This window comes from Dipodomys merriami, unplaced genomic scaffold (assembly GCF_024711535.1).
Source record: "Dipodomys merriami isolate MVZ:Mamm:240054 unplaced genomic scaffold, mDipMer1.0.p SCAF_1, whole genome shotgun sequence".
NCBI classification, from domain to species: domain Eukaryota; kingdom Metazoa; phylum Chordata; class Mammalia; order Rodentia; family Heteromyidae; genus Dipodomys; species Dipodomys merriami.
In genome coordinates, this window is record NW_027202270.1 from 127,590,229 (window position 1) to 127,607,747 (window position 17,519).

The window sequence follows — 17,519 nt, forward strand, 5'->3', positions numbered from 1 at the left end:
GTCATCTTGGAGAACGGAAACGCCCCAAGCCGGCTCTCCACCCGGGCGGAGACACATCGCTGGGTGTTTCGTGGGGAAGGTTGAAGGCAGGTTTTCCGCTCGGTGCTGCCGCTGTGTCCGGCGACCCCAGAGCCGGGACGCCGCCGCCGCCGCCGCGCTGTCCCACCTAGCTTGGGTAACGTTTCTCTTCCTCCTTCCATCCCCATGCGGAGCCCAGCGGACCCGCCTGCGCCGCAGAGTTCCAGGGAGGACCGGGGTGGGAGTGTGGGAATCCCGGGCTGCCCCGAGGGTCCGGGGAACTCGTTCCCTTTATCTCCCAGCGCGGGGGCATCAGGTCTCTTGTCATCCCGCCTTGAGGCTTTGGTCCTTTCTTGGTTTTTCTCGCGAGCATATTTGCGTCATGCAGAGAGGCGGAGGATGCTTAGCAAACCGCGTATTCCTCTCATTGACAAGAGCAATGAAGCAGCGCTCGAGGGCCTCTGGAGTCTCTGGCTAGAAAATTGAGGCACGGGGGCTGGGAAGGTGGCTCAGTGGTAGAGCGCTTGCCTTGCATGCCTGAGGCCCTGGGTTCGATTCCTCAGCACCACATAAGCAAAAAGAAAAAAGCTGGAAGTGGCGCTGTGGCTCAAGTGGTAGAGCACTAGCCTTGAGCTGAAGAGCTGAGGGACAGCGCCCAGGCCCAGAGTTCAGGCCCCACTACCGGACCCCCCTAAAAAAAAAGAAAATTGAGGCACGGGCTTGCATATGTCACTGCTTACCAAGCCTGGAAAAGGTGGGCAACCACTGACAATGGACTGTGAAGACTTGTTATGTCATTCTTTTTTTTTTTGGGGGTCCGGTTGTGGGGCCTGAACTCTGGGCCTGGGCGCTGTCCCTCAGCTCTTCAGCTCAAGGCTAGCGCTCTACCACTTGAGCCACAGTGCCACATGCATGCAAGGCAAGCACTCTACCACTGGGCCACCTTCCCAGCCCGTGTTATGTCATTCTTAAGGGAAAAAGGAGGCTTGGGGAAAACAAGAGTTTCAGCTGTTTTCCCCCTCCCCCCCATCCCCAGTACGTGCTGTGGACTCTTCGTGGTTCTTAACCTTTTGGAGAGGAGATCACTTGTACACCTTGAGGCTTTGTGGAAAGTTAGAGATATGTATATATCTTGTCATTCAATGTAGAAGACTATTGGACTGTGAAAGCCTATTAGTAGACCTCCCGGTGTCTGTAAACTTTACATTTACCTGCCTTGTATACTGCACTTAGCACTTCGTGTTACTTCGTTGAGGGGTCTAGTTGATCCCAAAGCCTGTAGCTTGTTGTTGTTGTTGTTCTGTGCTAGGATCCTAATGTATGAAAGTCAAATAAGTTATCAGGTTAAAAAAAGAAAAAGTGATCATTGCCGGACCTCTCATAAGAATATGCATTGGCTAATTAATTTTGGGGTTTGACTGAAGTTAAAAGTCTTAACTCTGTGTCTTAATTATTAGATGAGTTCTTTGTCCTTCTGTGCCCTATTCTTGCAGGGTTGTTTCCGCACTCAGGCATTTTTGGGAGGTGGGGGAAGGGAGACGGGTGCTAGTACTGGTGCTTGAATCCAGGGTGGTACACTGTTCCTTGACTTTTTCAAACAAGGATAGAACTCTACCACTTGAGCCACAGGCTCCACCTCCAAGAGATAAGAGTCTTGGGGGCTGGGAAGGTGGCTTAGTGGTAGAGCACTTGCCTTGCATGCATGAGGCCCTGGGTTCGATTCCTCAGCACCAAATAAGCAGAAAAAGCCGGAAGTGGTGCTGTGGTTCAAGTGGTAGAGCGCTAGCCTTGAGCTGAAGAGCTGAGGGACAGGGCCCAGGCCCACGACCGACAAAAAAAAAAAGTCTTGAATTTGTCTGCCTAGTCTGCCTTTGAACCTAGTATCTTCAGATCTCAGCCTCCTGGGTAGCTAGGATTACCCGTGTAAGCCACCAGAACTAGAGTAGGTTATGGTAATAATAGTTAAAATATGTAAGCCCCTAAAACAGAACCTACCGAAAATTCAGCTCTTGTAAGTGTTCTCTCTCTTTTATGGTGGAGTTGAATTTTTTTTTCTTTTTTTGGGGTCCGGTCGTGGGGCCTGAACTCTGGGCCTGGGCGCTGTCCCTCAGCTCTTCAGCTCAAGGCTAGCGCTCTACCACTTGAGCCACGGTGCCACTTCCAGCTTTTTTCTTTTTGCTTTTGTGGTGCTGAGGAATCAAACCCAGGGCCTCAGGCATGCAAGGCAAGCGCTCTACCACTGAGCCACCTTCCCAGCCTGGGGCTGAAATTTTATGCCAATAATTGGGCTATTATGAAACTTGAATGTTTTTCTAAACCCTCAAAGCTTTATAATTTTTTAGATTTTGAAAAACTCAATAGGGCAATTTCTTGTGTTGTTGTTTTGAATGCAAACCTAGTGTTCTTTCTGCTTTCTTTCCCTTTCTCATTTAAGCATGAGTGCATTTAGATAGCTTACATATCTTTAGACTCTGGAATTTTGACATTGTAATAATTTTATTATTGAAGTATCTACAAATTCTGTGTGCTCCTACTTTTCTCCATTTGAGATCACTAGAAGTTCCTAATCTTTTCAGAACAGCTTGTCTCTTGTCTTTGCTAAGCTGTCATTCATGGATAAAGCTAACAGCAATCGCTTAAAAAAAAGTATCACCTCTTGGTGGTTAGGCAATATTTTTAAATAAGCATGACCAGATATTAATTTTTAAGCAAAGACTAATTAATACATACCTAAATTTCCACCTCCCCCCCTCCTCGCAAGAAAATTACAAAGGATTAATTGTAAAATTGTAATTTACATTTAAATTCAGGCACTGCTGGAAAACCACTTTGTGGTTAGATGTTCCCTGAATTTTGGAATCCATGAATAAAACATTGGTTTTCAAAAGCAGTTTGAAGTTTCTATTTTGAGAATGTTCTGATTTCCTTGATTATTAATAATTGCTGGGAGCTAAGGTAGTGTGGGAACACTGTAGGAACACTGTAGGAGATGAGAACATAACTTAGAAAAATGTTTTTGCTGCATTGTAACTTTATCATAATGAGATAATTTTTTTGGGGGGGGGTTGGTCCTGGAGCTTGAACTCAGAGCCTGGTCATTGTCCCTGAACTTCGTTTTGCTCAAGGCTAGCACTCTACCACTTTGAGCCACACTGCCACTCCTGGCTTTTTCTGTTTATGTGGTAGTGAGGACTCAAACCCAGGGCTTCAATGCATGCTAGGTAAGCACTCTACCACATTCCCTCCCTCCTCCACCCTTTCTTCCCCTCCCTTCTTCCCCCTTTTCTCTCTCGGTCTCTTACTTTCCCTCTCCTTCCTTCTCTCTCCCTTCTTCTCTCTCTCTCCTTCTTTTCCTCTCTCCCAGTTCTAGAGCTTGAACTCAGGGCCTGGTTGCTGTCCCTTTGCTATTTGAGTTAAGGCTGGTACTTTACTGTTTGAACCATACCTCTGCTTTCTCCTTTTTGATGACTGATTGGAGATAAGAGTCTCATTGACTTTACTGCCTGGTCTGGCTTTGAACCATTTTTGTCAGATCCCAGCCTCCAGAGTAAGTAGGATTACAGGTATGAGCTACCAGTGCCTGGCCAATCTGAGAGTGTACGTTGAAAGTACTCAGGTATAGACTATCATTCTTTGGTGAGTTTTGATTGAGTTGAATGAGAGCAAAAATAATTGCCTTCAGGTACGTTGTTATGTGAAAAAGAAAGGATTTTAGTTCTCAGCAGTGAAGAGAGTTGTTGCTGCAGGCCTGAAGAAGAATCTCAAGACATTGGACCTACAGTTTAAAAGAATAATCAGGCTTAACTTTACTCTGTTCAACAATTGGTGTAACTTAGTAATTTAAGTTGTTAAATGACTATAGATGATGAAAATATTCCTTAAAAAGCATCTTGTGGTTTAATGTATTTACAACCAAGCATTGTGGCTCATACCTGTAATCCTAGTTACTCAAGAGATTGAAAGGATTTCAGTTTGAGGCCAGCCAGATGATGATGATGATGATGATGATGGTGGTGGTGGTGGTGGTGTGTGAGTGTGTAATGCAATAGAAAATGGTAGTGCCGGGGCTGGGAAGGTGGCTCAGTGGTAGAGTGCTTGCCATGCATGCATGAGGCCCTCGGTTCGATTCCTCAGCACCACATAAGCAGAAAAAGCCAGAAGTGGGGGCTGAAGCTCAAGACATAGAGCGCTAGTCTATAGCTGAAGAGCTGAAGGACAGCACCCAGGCCCAGAGTTCAGGCCCCACTACTGACAAAAAAAAAGAAAAAAGAAAATGGTGGTGCCTGCCTGTCCAGTTATTGTGAGAAGAATAAGAGGATTGAATTTCAGGCTGGCCCCAGGTAAAATGTGAGACTATCTTAAAAATAACCAAATCAAGAAAGGCAGGAGGCGTGACCGAACTGGTGGCACTTGTCTAGTAAGTATGAGGCCCCAAGTTCAAACCCCAGTACCTGTAAAAAAGTGTTGTGGGTGAATTCACTTTTGTTTTCATAAAAGAAAACAAAATTAGAGGTATTTTATCCGCTTTCAAGTTACATTTTTTACATTTATCTTTATAACTCATGATAGGACTTTTCCTCCAACTAATATTTATTGCTGTGGTTTTTCAGTTAACTTTGCTGCCTTCTGAATGTGGTAGGTAGCATGGTTGACAGCATGGTCTCCTAAATACTGACATTAAATAATTTTATATGGACAACTCATTTATTGAGGGCTCATTTTGCCCTAGGCAATGTGTTATAATTGCTTTTCTAGAACTCAGTTCATATTAAAAAGATTTGCAAGCAGTTAAATTATGACAGGTTCAATAATGGTAAAGGAATTGAAATATTTTAGAGCAATTACTCTACCTGTTTGTCTTTCTGGAAGCAGTTCAACTCAGAGTATTGTGGTACAAATCAGCACATACCATATAGCTATATTAAATTTTCTGACGTCAAGAAATTTTAGAATATCATTTTACCTTTAAATAGCTATCTACTTAGGTTTAAATTTTATTTACTTAGGTTGCTTCTTAAAGACACATGTATGCTTGACTAGTTTATTTTTGTATAGTTTCAAACGTTTGAAGTGGTTTAGGCTTATTGCAGTGTGAAAGTATGAGTGTGAACACATATACATGTGTGCATGCAGATTAGCTATAGCATTCATTTGAGTACTGTTTGCCTGTGAATCAACATCTTTTAATTGTATTTTCTATTCTTTGTCTTAGCTAGAGATCAGATAAAGGTAACTTAATAATATACAACATACACTTAGTGTAGTAACAATGTAATCTAACAGTCAATACGGATTCTTTGATTATATCCAGAGACTCAGTCCGTGTTATTTTAACCTGTTCTTGTTCACTTTGGGGAGATCAAATTTGAGTTTACACCTTCCTGAATGTAGTCAAGATATTAGGAAGAGAAAGCTGCTTCTCTTGAGTGATATAATTTTCCAGGTTTTGGTAAAGAAGGAAACCCAGCTGGGCTGTGCAAATGATTTATAGAAAGGAGTTGGAAAAGATTTTAAAGGATTTTTTTAGCCTAGTCTTACATGTGTTGGGGAAGTGATTAGAAAGGCAGGATCAGAACCTAAGGGGTAGTAAAAATCTGGAGTGAAGTAAACATGTGAGTAAGAACAAATTCATTGTAAAATAATTTTTATAGTAAATGTAAAATTACTTGTAAAATTACAACCTCTTTTTTTTTTTTGTCGGTCATGGGGCCTGAACTTAGTGCCTGAGCTCTGTCCCTAAGCTCTTCAGCTCAAGGCTAGCGCTCTACCACTTGAGTCACAGTGTCACTTCTGGCTTTTTCTGCCTATGTGGTACTGAGGAATCGAACCCAGGGCCTCATACATGCAAGACAAGCACTCAACCACTGAGCCACCTTCCCAGCCCCTCTTTTTTTTTCTTTCTTTCTTTTTTTTTTTAAACTCAATTATTTTCATAGCTTGACCGGACTTAAAGACTGAGGAACTTTGAGAGGATTACAATTTTCATAGAACTTCTCAGGTCTGATGTTTAATATCAATTGATACAGAGTTGAATAAATTAATAAATATTTGTGTGATAACTCTTATTGGTTTAACAGAGATTTTGCTTTGAATACTTCACTGTTGAGTTTTTTCTTCAAATTGAGCCATCTTAGGTTACTATTTTTGTAGTTAAGTTTACTTAGAATTAAACAAAAAAACCTCTAAAATGCTCATTTAAGATCTTTCTTATCAATTATATAATTTACTTTCCTTAAAAATAAGAATAGAATTGAAAATAATGAACCATAAGAGTGGAAATTGTGTGAGCTGTTAACCATTCCAGTTTTACCTCACTGGGCTACGTATCTGGCTGTTTGCCTGCCATTTCATGCACAGTTAATGAAATAACAACTTCCTAGACTTATTGAGGAAGACGGCTTGTCAGAATTAGGTTTAAAAATCTTCCTGTTACAGCCAAGATTTACTGGCCAGGGTCATCTAAGCATGAAAGCTGCCATGGGATGGGAACATGGAGGTCTGTCCTAATTCTGCAGATCAGCAGGGTCCGTTTTGTATACAGGGGGAAAAAACCCACATCAGAATAAGAGAAAGTAGTAAACAGAAGCTAATATTTTTCTTTTTTAAAAAAGCATCAAATGTTTGATTTGCTGATTTAGATACCACATTTTCATCACCTGGATGTGGCTTTAGAAAGACTGATCCATGGCTGGGAAAGTGGCTTAGTGGTAGAGTGTTGGCGTAGCATGCATGAAACCCTGGCTTTGATTCCTCGGTACCATATAAACAGAAAAAGTCAAAAGTGGCACTGTGGCTTAAGCAGTAAGAATGCCTGCCTTGAGCAAAAGACAGAGACAGTACCCAGGCCCTGAGTTCAAACCCTAGGACTGGCAAAAAAAAAAAAAGAAAAAAGAAAGAAAGAATGACTAGCACATGTTCATTAGATGGAACCTTAGGAAAGGAAACTTGGAAAAATAAAATATATACTAGGTGTGGAGGTTCAGGCCTGTAATCTCAGTACTGAGAGCCTGAGACAAGAAGATGATAAGTTCCAAAGCATGTGGGGGCTGAGACCCTTTCTAAGCAGGAAATAAAAAACCCAAAGCAAGAAACAAAACACAGCATGCTGGGCACTAGTAGCTAATGCCTATAACCCTAGCTATTCAGGAGGCTGAAATCTTAGGATCAATATTGAAGCCAGCAAGGCAGACAATTCCTTAAGACTGTTCAAATAACCAGCAAAAACCTGAGGTGTAGCTCAAGTGGTGGAATGTCTGCCATTGAGCAAAAAAGGCTAAGCAAGTGTGAAACCCTGGGTTCAAGTCCCAGTACTGGCACGTGCATGTGCACACATACATTTTGTTATTCTGCTTGCTACAAGTGTTTTTTAACTCTTACCATAACATTTGCTGTGATTAAACACTAGCATTTTTAGGCCTCATGTGTTGGTGCACACCTGTAATCCCAGTACTTGGAAGGCTAAGGCAAAAGGATTGGGAGTTCAGAGTTAGCCTGGACTAAGAAGTAAGACCTTATTTCAAACAGAACAAAACCAAACAATACTCTCCACTGAAACATTTTCTAGTTTATTCATTGAATAAAATATTGAATATTAAGAAAAACAACATAATCCCCAACATATAGGGTTGTAACTAGGACTCTTTCTGAGTCAGTAATTTTAGAAGCTAGTTTTTTCTGGATTCAGGGCAATGAATTTGACAGGGACATAGATTTTTAAAAAAAGAATCTAGGTCTGGGAATGTGGCTTAGTGGTAGAGTGCTTGCCTAGTGTGCATGAATCCCTAGTTTTGATTCCAGTACCACACAAACAAAAAGCCAGAAGGAGCGCCGTGGCTCAAGTGGTAGAGTGCTGGCCTTGAGCAAAAGAAGCTCAGGGACAGTGCCCAGGTCCTGAGTTCAAGCCTTAGAACTGGCAAAAGAAATATATATATATATTTCTCTAGATGTCCCATGAGGAATGAACAGTGGTAACAGTCATTTCTCTTTCTCCTTATTTTGGTTACATTAGCTTTCAGTCCTCCCCTCCTGCTGCTCCTCCCCAAATGAACTATGAGAAGTTGAGTTGATCTAAGCCATGCTTTTGTATTTGCTACTTGTTTCATTTGGTTATGACTAATTCTAGATTTATGTATGTATGTATGTATGTATGTATGTATGTATGTATGTATGTCATGGGGCTTGAACTCTGGGCTTGAATACTATCCACCATCTCTTCAGCTCAAGGCTAGTGCTCTACAACTTGAGCCACAGTGCCACTTCCAGTTTTCTGGTAGTTTATTGGAGATAAGAGTTTCACGGACTTTCCTGCCTGGGCTGGCTTTGAATCTCGATCCTCATAACTCAGCCTCCTGAGTAGCTAGGATTACAGGTGTGAGCCACCAGCATCTGGCCTCTTGCTCTTTTTAAAGACAATGGTGCATAAAAGAATGAATCTCAATTGACTTAAGGAATGTAGAATTATTTTTGTGTTGGTCAGCTTGACCTGTGTAGGCATAAATTTTAAGCAGCAAGCGATAATAAAGCTGCTTTCACTAGCCTCCTCATAGGTGACAGTGGCATAAGATGATGAGAATGAGCCTATAATACCTTCTTTTTTAACATTGGAAGGTAAGTAGTTGATTGTACCTGGTCGAATCCCAAGGTACATGTTTTGTATTATGGTATTTAGGGTTCCCCCCCCTTTCAGAATCAGCTTCAGAGGTGCAGAGATTTGGGGTTATTTAAAGAGAACAGAGGAACTGAAACCTTGGCTAAATTTAGATATACCATTTATTAGGTAAAAGAGAAAAGGATCTATTAGATAAAAATCCTTCTGGGCTGGGAAGGTGGCTCAGTGGTAGAGCACTTGCCTTGCATGCTTGAGGCCCTGGGTTCGATTCCTCAGCACCACATAAGTAAAAAGCCGGAAGTGGCGCTGTGGCTCAAGTGGTACAGTGCTAGCCTTGAGCTGAAGAGCTGAGGGACAGCACCCAGGCCCAGAGTTCAGGCCCCACGACTGGACCCCCAAAAAAAATTTTTAAAAAAATTAGATAAAAATCCTTCTAAAGGGGCTGGGAAGGTGGCTCAGTGGTACAGCGCTTGCCTTGCATGCCTGAGGCCCTGGGTTCGATTCCTCAGCACTACATAAAGAAAAAAACCGGAAGTGGCACTGTGGCTCAAGTGGAAGAGCATTAGCCTTGAGCTGAAGAGCTGAGGGATAGCGCCCAGGCCCAGAGTTCAGGCCCCATGACCGGACCCAAAAAAAAAAAAAAAAAAATCCTTCTAAGATCAGAAATAGATTATAATCTAAATAGTTCTTGGTAATGTGGGAAGTTGAATTTGAAAGAAGCAAAGAGTTAATAAAACTGGATAATTATGAAATAAATGGAATGTAGGAGCTTAAAATTCTTGCTCAAAATTTTGATGACTTTTTTTCTCTAACTAAACTAAAAAGAGAGAGAGAGAAAGTCTTTGAAAGGATGAACAAAAAATGGCTTATATTTAGGATATGTAAAGAACTCTTATAAAGAACTTTTAGTGGGGAGTAAGAAGACAGCCGCTCTTTTTTTTTTTTTTTTGGCCAGTCCTGGGGCTTGAACTCAGGGCCTGGGCACTGTCCCTGAGATGCTTTTGCTTAAAGCTGGTGTTCTACCACCTGAGCCACTGTGCCACTTCTGGCTTTTTCTGTTTATGTGGTACTGAAGAATTGAACCCAGCGCTTCAAGTATGCTAGGCAAGAACTCTTAAGCCACATCCCAGCCCCTCCATTTTTTTTTAAGTGACAAAAAGGAATTGAACAGACACTTCACCAAAGAAGCAATATGAATAATCAATGACATCTAAAAAGATGTTGAATATTCCCCCAGGAAAATGCAAATTAAAGTTACAATAAGGTACTGCTTCACAGCTATTAGAATTGCTAAAATTAAAACCATCAGTAATACACAGTGTTGGTGGATATGGAGCAACTGGAGCTCTATAGAAATGCAAAATTGTGTAGCTGCTTTGCAAAACAATTTGACAGTGTCTTAAAAATGAAATACATGCTTACCAAATGAACCAGTAATTTGATTACTAGGTATCTACTCAAGAGAAATGAAAATGTGTCTACACAAAGACTTGTACTTTCATGTTCATAACAGCTTTATCCATGATGGCTCTAAACTGGATGTAACTCAGTGTCCATCTGGTGGATGGATAAACAACTTGTAGTACATCAGTTGAATGGACTATTACGCAGCAATAGAGAGAAATGAACTAGGAAAATGGATGGAAATAAAATAGAGATTGTCATGTTAAGCACAATAAGTCAGACACAAAAAAAACCTATGGCCTATTTTCTCATATGTGAAATCTTTCTTTAAAAAAACAACAACAACTAAAAGGAGCAATATTTGCGAAGAGATGGACAAGAAACAGTAGTGGGGATGAAAATGTGATCAGAGTACATAATATACACGTATGAAAGGTCCATGAAACCCATTATTTTGTACAATTAGTATATACTAATAAAGTTGAAAAAAGACATATTTCTAGTTCTATTTGCTGATAGTAAAGAAGTTCAAAACAAACTAAAGGAATAATGTACCAATGATATATGAACCTAAAAACTATTGAAGTAAATGAAAAAAATCCCCCACACAAAAGACCACATTTTGTTTTATTTTGTTACTTTAGTTTGTTATTCATTTTACTTTCACTTTTTTTCTTCTTTTCTTGTCGGTCATGGGGCTTGAACTCTGGGCCTGAGCTCTGTCCCTCAGCTCTTCAGCTCAAGGCAAGTGCACTATCACTCGAGCCACAGCACCACTTCTGGCTTTTTCTGCTTATGTGGTGCTGAGGAATCGAACCCAGGGCCTCATGCATGCAAGGCAAACACTCTACCACTGAGTCTCCTTCCCAGTCCTCACTTTGACTTTTGAAACAGGGTCTAGCCATGTAGCCCAGGCTGGGTATTGTGATCTTCCTGCCTCAACCTCCCAAGTGCTGAGATTACATGCTTGCTCCACCATGCTGGACTAGCCTTTTTTTTTTTTTTTTTTTTTTGGGTCCGGTCGTGGGGCCTGAACTCTGGGTTTGGGCGCTGTCCCTCAGCTCTTCAGCTCAAGGCGAGCGCTCTACCACTTGAGCCACAGCGCCACTTCCGGCTTTTTTCTTTTTGCTTATGTGGTGCTGAGGAATAGAACCCAGGGCCTCAGGCATGGAAGGCAAGCGCTCTACCACTGAGCCACCTTCCCAGCCCCTGGACTAGCCTTTTAACTTGTCTCTGGGTCAAGGATCTTTCTTCTTCAGAATATCTTTCACATTGCCCCCACAATTACTTCTTTTGAGGTGTATTACCCTCATTCTTTCTTGTTTCAAAATATCTCTTGTGTCTGGGTGCCAGTGGCTCACACCTGTAATCCTGGCTACTCAGAAGGCTGAGATCTAAGGATCATGATTCAAAGCCAGCCCAAGCAGGAATATCCATAAGACCATTATGTCGTTAATAACCAGCAGGCTAACAGTGGAGCTGTGACTCACATAGTTAAGCAAAAAAGCTTAGACAGTTCCTAGGACACCCACATATACTAAAAGGGGGGTTATTTTATGTCTAAAATCATTATTCCTTTAAAATTACAAATTATTTCTAAACTCATTCTTCCTGTCCCCAAAATTATTGCCCCTGGTCCCTTTTTGGGGTTATTTTGGCTATATCAGTATTACTGGTTCAGGGTTTAGGCTCTGGAATCAGATTACTTGGCCTCTTCAGTTATTAACTGGGAGACTTTATTGGCAAGTTAACTAGTTCCCATGCCTCTGTTTCCTAATCTATAATACGTTATTCCTAATGGATAATAACATGTTTGCTTGGTGTGTTGTGAGAGTTAAATAAACTAATATAAATGAGGTACTTCATACAGTGCTTAGGACATAGTTAAGGTCTCTTTAAAAGTAAATTCATGTCATTATCATCAAAATAGTCATCTAGGAAATTGAGTATTTTGAAGTGTAGCTTTGTTTCCACCTGGTAGCTCTCTGGAAAAGTAGCCTTCTGGGTTAGACTTTCGCTGTCTGTCTCACTTACTGAGAGCTACAAATCACCATTATAAGCTTTGCAACCTGGTTTGTGTATAGAACAGTATTCTTCAAGGTACTCTTATAGAATCAGATCACCTGAGTCTAGAATTTCCATTTCAGCCACTCTTTATTATACTTCCCAAGAACATATACTTCCTTCCTTTTCTCAGCACATCTCTATTTTCTTTTTGGTCAGTAGGGGGCTTGAACTCTGAGCCTGGGTGCCATCTCTGAGCTCTTCAGCTCAAGGTGAGCACTCCACCACTTAAGCCACAGTGTCATTTCTGGTTTTCTGGTGGTTAATTGGAGATAAGAGTCTCACAGACTTTCCTGCCTGGGCTGGCTTTGAACTGTGATCTGCAGATCTCAGCCTTCTGAGTAGCTAGGATTACAGGCATGAGGCACCAGTGCCTGGCTTATTTTCTTTCTTTCTTTTTTTTTTTTAATTTAATTTAATTTTATTTGTGAACATACTGTACAGAGGAGTTACAATTACATGGGCAGGATAATGCGTACATTTCTTACCAAGCATTGCAGCCTCCTCCTGTGTTTACCCTTCACATCCCTTCCCAGCCTCCCCCCTCCCCCCCTCCTGGCTTATTTTCTAATTTTTCAGTGGTACTATGGTTTGTCTTTTTTGTGTGTGCAGTACTGCAGTTTGAACTTGGTCTCATACTTACAGTCTAAGTGTTCTACCATTTGACCCACAACCTCAGCCTTCTTTATATTTTGCTTAATTATTTCTGATTTTTAGCTGGAGTCTTGTAGCTATAATCTTTCTGCCTATGTCTCTTGCATAAATGGGATTGCAGGTGAGAATCACCATGCTCAGGTTGTTGAGTTTGAGGTCCCACTAACTTCTTGCCCAGACTGGTCTTGAACTACTATTCTCCACTTTTCTGCCATTTTCCACCTCTCCAGTAACTGGGCATATGCCACTACCCCAGTCTTCCATATGATGCAATGGAAGAGAAGGTAAATAACTTTTGCAAGATCACTCTAGTAAAACATAACATTTTTTTTTATGCTGTTACTGGGACTTGAACTCAGGGCCTACACACTGCCACAGCTCCACTTATAACTTTTTTTGATGGCTAGTTGGAGATAAGACTCTCAGACTTTTCTGCCCAGGCTAGCATTGACCTGTGATCCTTGGAACTCAGCCTCTTGAATATCTAGGATTTCTGGTATGAGCCACTAGTGCCTGACAAGACTTAATGCATTTAATCATTATATGGAATGTAATCACAAACATGCAGCTTTGGACCTGGTAGTCTGTCTTTTTTTTTTTTTTTTTTTTTTTTTTTTGTCTGTCGTGGGGCTTGAACTCTGGGCCTGGGCGCTGTCCCTCAGCTCTTCAGCTCAAGGCGAGCGCTCTACCACTTGAGCTACAGCGCCACTTCCGGTTTTCTGGTGGTTTATTGGAGATAGGAGTCTCATGGTCTTTCCTGCCCGGGCTGGCTTTGAACCGCAATCCTCAGATCTCAGCCTCCTGAGTAGCTAGGATTACAGGCGTGAGCCACCAGCGCCCGGCTTGGACCTGGAAGTCTTTCTAAACACTTTGCTTGTATTATACTGAACTTTACACTATTTTTACTTTATTTTTTAAAACTTGGTATTTTTGCTTTTACCCAGGATATTAGTCTTGTTTTTTCCAGTGGCTTTGCTAATCCTTACTCATTCTTAAGTAAACAACTCCTATGTCTCTACTGTGAAAACTTTTTGTACTCTCTCCAGGTAAAGTTACCACTCTTTTTTCTTTTCCCTTCACATAGTTTATTCTGTTATAACACGTATTGCTTCATTTTGTCCAACTTATGTAGAATCAAATGTATCAGTGTTAAGAAACTATCCTGTCTTGCTTAGACTACACAGTAAGTTCAAGGCCAACCTGAGCTTATATATTAAGACCCTGTCTCAAAAACCAAAGGTTGGGGCTGTATTTTAGTAGTAGAATGTTTGTCTAACCCCCATACAAGGCCATGGATTCAATCCCTAGCACTGAAAACAACAACCATAACAAACAAAACCCCTCTTCTTATCCTAGCAACTTTAGCTATAAGCACTTAGTCTATCAAACAGCAGATGTTCAAGAAATGTGAAATCAATGTCAAGTAAATGATGCATAGGCACCTAAAAGATGTTGATTGCTAGTGAATTACAGTGTGAAATGCTGCATATAGTTTTGGCAAAATACAGTTAGCAAAACAACAACAACAACAACAAACCCAAGTAAGCTGGGCGCTGGTGGCTCACGCTTGTAATCCTAGCTATTCAGGAGGCTGAAATCTGAGGATTGCGGTTCAAAGCTAGCCCTGGTCAGGAAAGTCTGTGAGACTCTTATCTCCAATAAACCACTAGAAAACCGGAAGTGGCGCTGTGGCTCAAGCGGTAGAGTGCTCGCCTTGAACTGAAGAGCTGAGGGACAGCGCCCAAGCCCAGAGTTCAAGCCCCATGACCGACCAAAAAAAAACAACAACAACAACCCAGTATATATAGATATTAAGGATGCGGAAAAAGATAGCAACAAAATGTCATTTAAAATATAAATACATAGAATGTGTGGTAGCAATGAGTTCACCAGAAGTTGAAGATAAGATGTTATGCTTTTCAAATGTATTTACTCAGGTACCTCTTGAGGTAAAGGATAGGGGACATAGCCTATTGGGGATGGGGGGTGGGGTGAGCCCCAAGGATCCTTTTGGTCTGAAGTACAAAATATCTATGAATATTTTGAATGTAACATGTTTTTATCTTTAGAAATTGATGGAACTGTTGCATTCTATTTTCTCAGGTGTTTAATATGTAAGTACTGTTCTCCATGCTCATTTCATCCTGCAGTAAAATAGATCCTTCAAGAGTATGTATCATTTACCCCGGTGCCTGTGGCTCATGCTGTAATCCTAGCTACTCAGGAGGCTGAGATCTGAGGATCGCAGGAAAGTCTGGGAGCCTTATCTCCAATTAACCACCAGAAAACCAGAAGTGGCATTGTGGCTCAAGGGTAGAGCACTTGCCTTGAGCTAACAATACAGTACCCAGACCCTGATTCAAGACCCATGATTGACCAAAAAAAAGAATATGTATCATTTATTCTCTGGTGCTCAAATCTGGAGGGATGGTGTGGGGGGAATTACAATCTAATGCCAGCATACCAGCTTTCTGTGCTTTGGGGTATTGCCTACTCAGGAGTATTAAGTCATGGAACAGAGGAGGGTGAGCTCATCTTGTCTGACTGACTAGGCTGTTCCTGGACGGCTGCAGTCAGTTGGAGGCACCTCATTACCAGAACACTGGGGACCATTTGGAGAGAGTTCACAGAAGACCCGCAGCAATGCTTAAGAGACTGGAGGGGTTGACTGATGAGGAAAGATATAAATGAAAACCTTATAACTTGGCTAAACCAAGACAGAAATATACAACTGTAAAAATATCTCAAGAATATAAACTTGGTAGGGGAGGGCCGTCTTTTATGGTGGGGTTTTGGGATGGGGAGACTAAACCAAGAGTAAATTAAGCCTGTATAATTGTAAACTAACAATTCCAAGTATCTAATAAAGCACTTTATTTCTTGGAACCTCCTTAGTAAGACCTCTCTAACCTGTATCTAGCCTTATCATAACTGAATAGTTTTTGTCTTTTTAGTTTGTAATTCCTGAACTCATTGCTGGTGCTTTACATAGAGATTTCTAGGAACTACATCTTAGAAAGCAAACATCTTTCTTAATCCTGCTTTGTGATATGGAAATCAGTAGGTGATAACTCTTGTAATGCTGCCACTAGCTCTAGTACGTACCAGAAATCCAAAATGGACTTTCACATCAGGTTTTCCTCAACTTTTTAGAACAGTATTTTGAAAACAGACTCAGCCATTAATATATATTGTAATCATTTTATCCAATCTGATGTATCATTTAATCTCTTAAGTATAAAGCTATGTAACTAGGGCTGGGAAGGTGGCTCAGTGGTAGTGTGCTTGCCTTGCATACATGAGGTCCTGGGTATAATGTAGAAAACTTACTTAGGAAAATGTGTAAAATTTATAATTGGGCTGTCAATGTGAACAAGAATCTTTTAAGTAAGGATTGAAATTAGAGATAGACCTGGTGGCACTCACTTATAATCCCAGCATTCTGGAAGCTGAGGCAAGAAGATCCAGGCCAATGCAAGCTATATAATGAGATTTTGTCTCAAACACAGAGAGAGAAAGAAAAAAGAAACCCAAAAGGTTGAAGTTAGAAGCATTAGCATAATTTTTATAGTTTTATAGCTCATTTTCTAAGAGGGGATAATAGAATAGGAAAATTGATTTTCATACTCTTTGGCCTATAGAAATTAGCTTATATTTGCCAAAGCTAGTTACGTAGCTTTTTGTTGTTGTTGTTGTTGTTGTTGTTGTTGTTGGTTGTGGGGCTTGAACTCTGGTCCTGAGCGCTGTCCCTCAGCTCTTCAGCTCAAGGCAAGCACTCTACCACTTGAGCTACAGTGCCACTTCCGGTTTTCTGGTGGTTTATTGGAGACAAGAGTTTCACAGATTTTCCTGCCTGGTCTGGCCTTGAACCGTGATCCTCAGATCTCAGCCTCCTGAGTAGTTAGGATTATAGGCGTGAGTCACCAGCTGGGTAGCTACATAGCTTTTTTGTTGTTGTTGGTTGTGGGGCCTGAACTCTGGGCCTGTCCCTCAGTTCTTCAGCTCAAGGCTAGCGCTCTACCACTTGAGCTACAGTGCCACTTCCGGTTTTCTGGTGGTTTATTGGAGACAAGAGTTTCACAGAACAAAGGAGGAGGCTACAATGCTTGATAAGAAATGTACTCATTATCTTGCCCATGTAATTGTAACCCCTCTATACATTATTTTCACAAAAAAAAAAAAAAGTTTCACAGATTTTCCTGCCCAGGCTGGCTTTGAACCTCAATCATCAGATCTCAGCCTCCTGAGTAGCAAGGATTACAGGCGTGAGCCACCGGTGCGCAGCCACATAGCTTTTTTGTTGTTGTTGTTGGTTGTGGAGCCTGAACTCTGGGCCTGGGCGCTGTCCCTCAGCTCTTCAGCTCAAGGCTAGCACCCTATCACTTGAGCCACAGCACCACTTCCAGCTTTTTCTGCTTATGTGGTGCTGAGGAATTGAACCGAGGGCCTTATGCATGCAAGGCAAGCACGCTACCACTGAGCCACCTTCCCAGCCCTAGTTACATAGTTTTAAGATCTATACCAGGTGTTGGTAGCCTTCCTATAAAGGATCAGATAGTAAAGTTTCTTAGACTATACGCTTGTGCTGCAACTACATAGATAAGTGCAAAATTAGCTATAGACAATATGTAAATGAGTGAAGTTGGCCATTTTCATCCTGTATTAATAAAAATAGAATGGTGGAGTAGGCCTGTAGGCTGTAGTTTGCTGACTTCTGCTTTGGTTTCTTGCTCCTGAAAGCCCAGTCTTTAAAACCAGCAACATCAGCACT

General features: G+C 41.4%; 1 protein-coding gene across 3 annotated transcripts in view; it reads left to right on the top strand.

The window, feature by feature from the left end:
- The first annotated feature begins 6 nt into the window (after window positions 1-6).
- Arel1 (apoptosis resistant E3 ubiquitin protein ligase 1) overlaps window positions 7-17,519 on the top strand; it is a 51,030-nt gene continuing 33,517 nt past the window's right edge. For all 3 annotated transcript variants that reach the window (XM_070030039.1, XM_070030049.1, XM_070030028.1), the window contains exon 1: window positions 7-175. The gene's annotated coding sequence lies outside the window, so the exon portion shown is untranslated. The remainder of the gene's footprint in view (window positions 176-17,519) is intronic.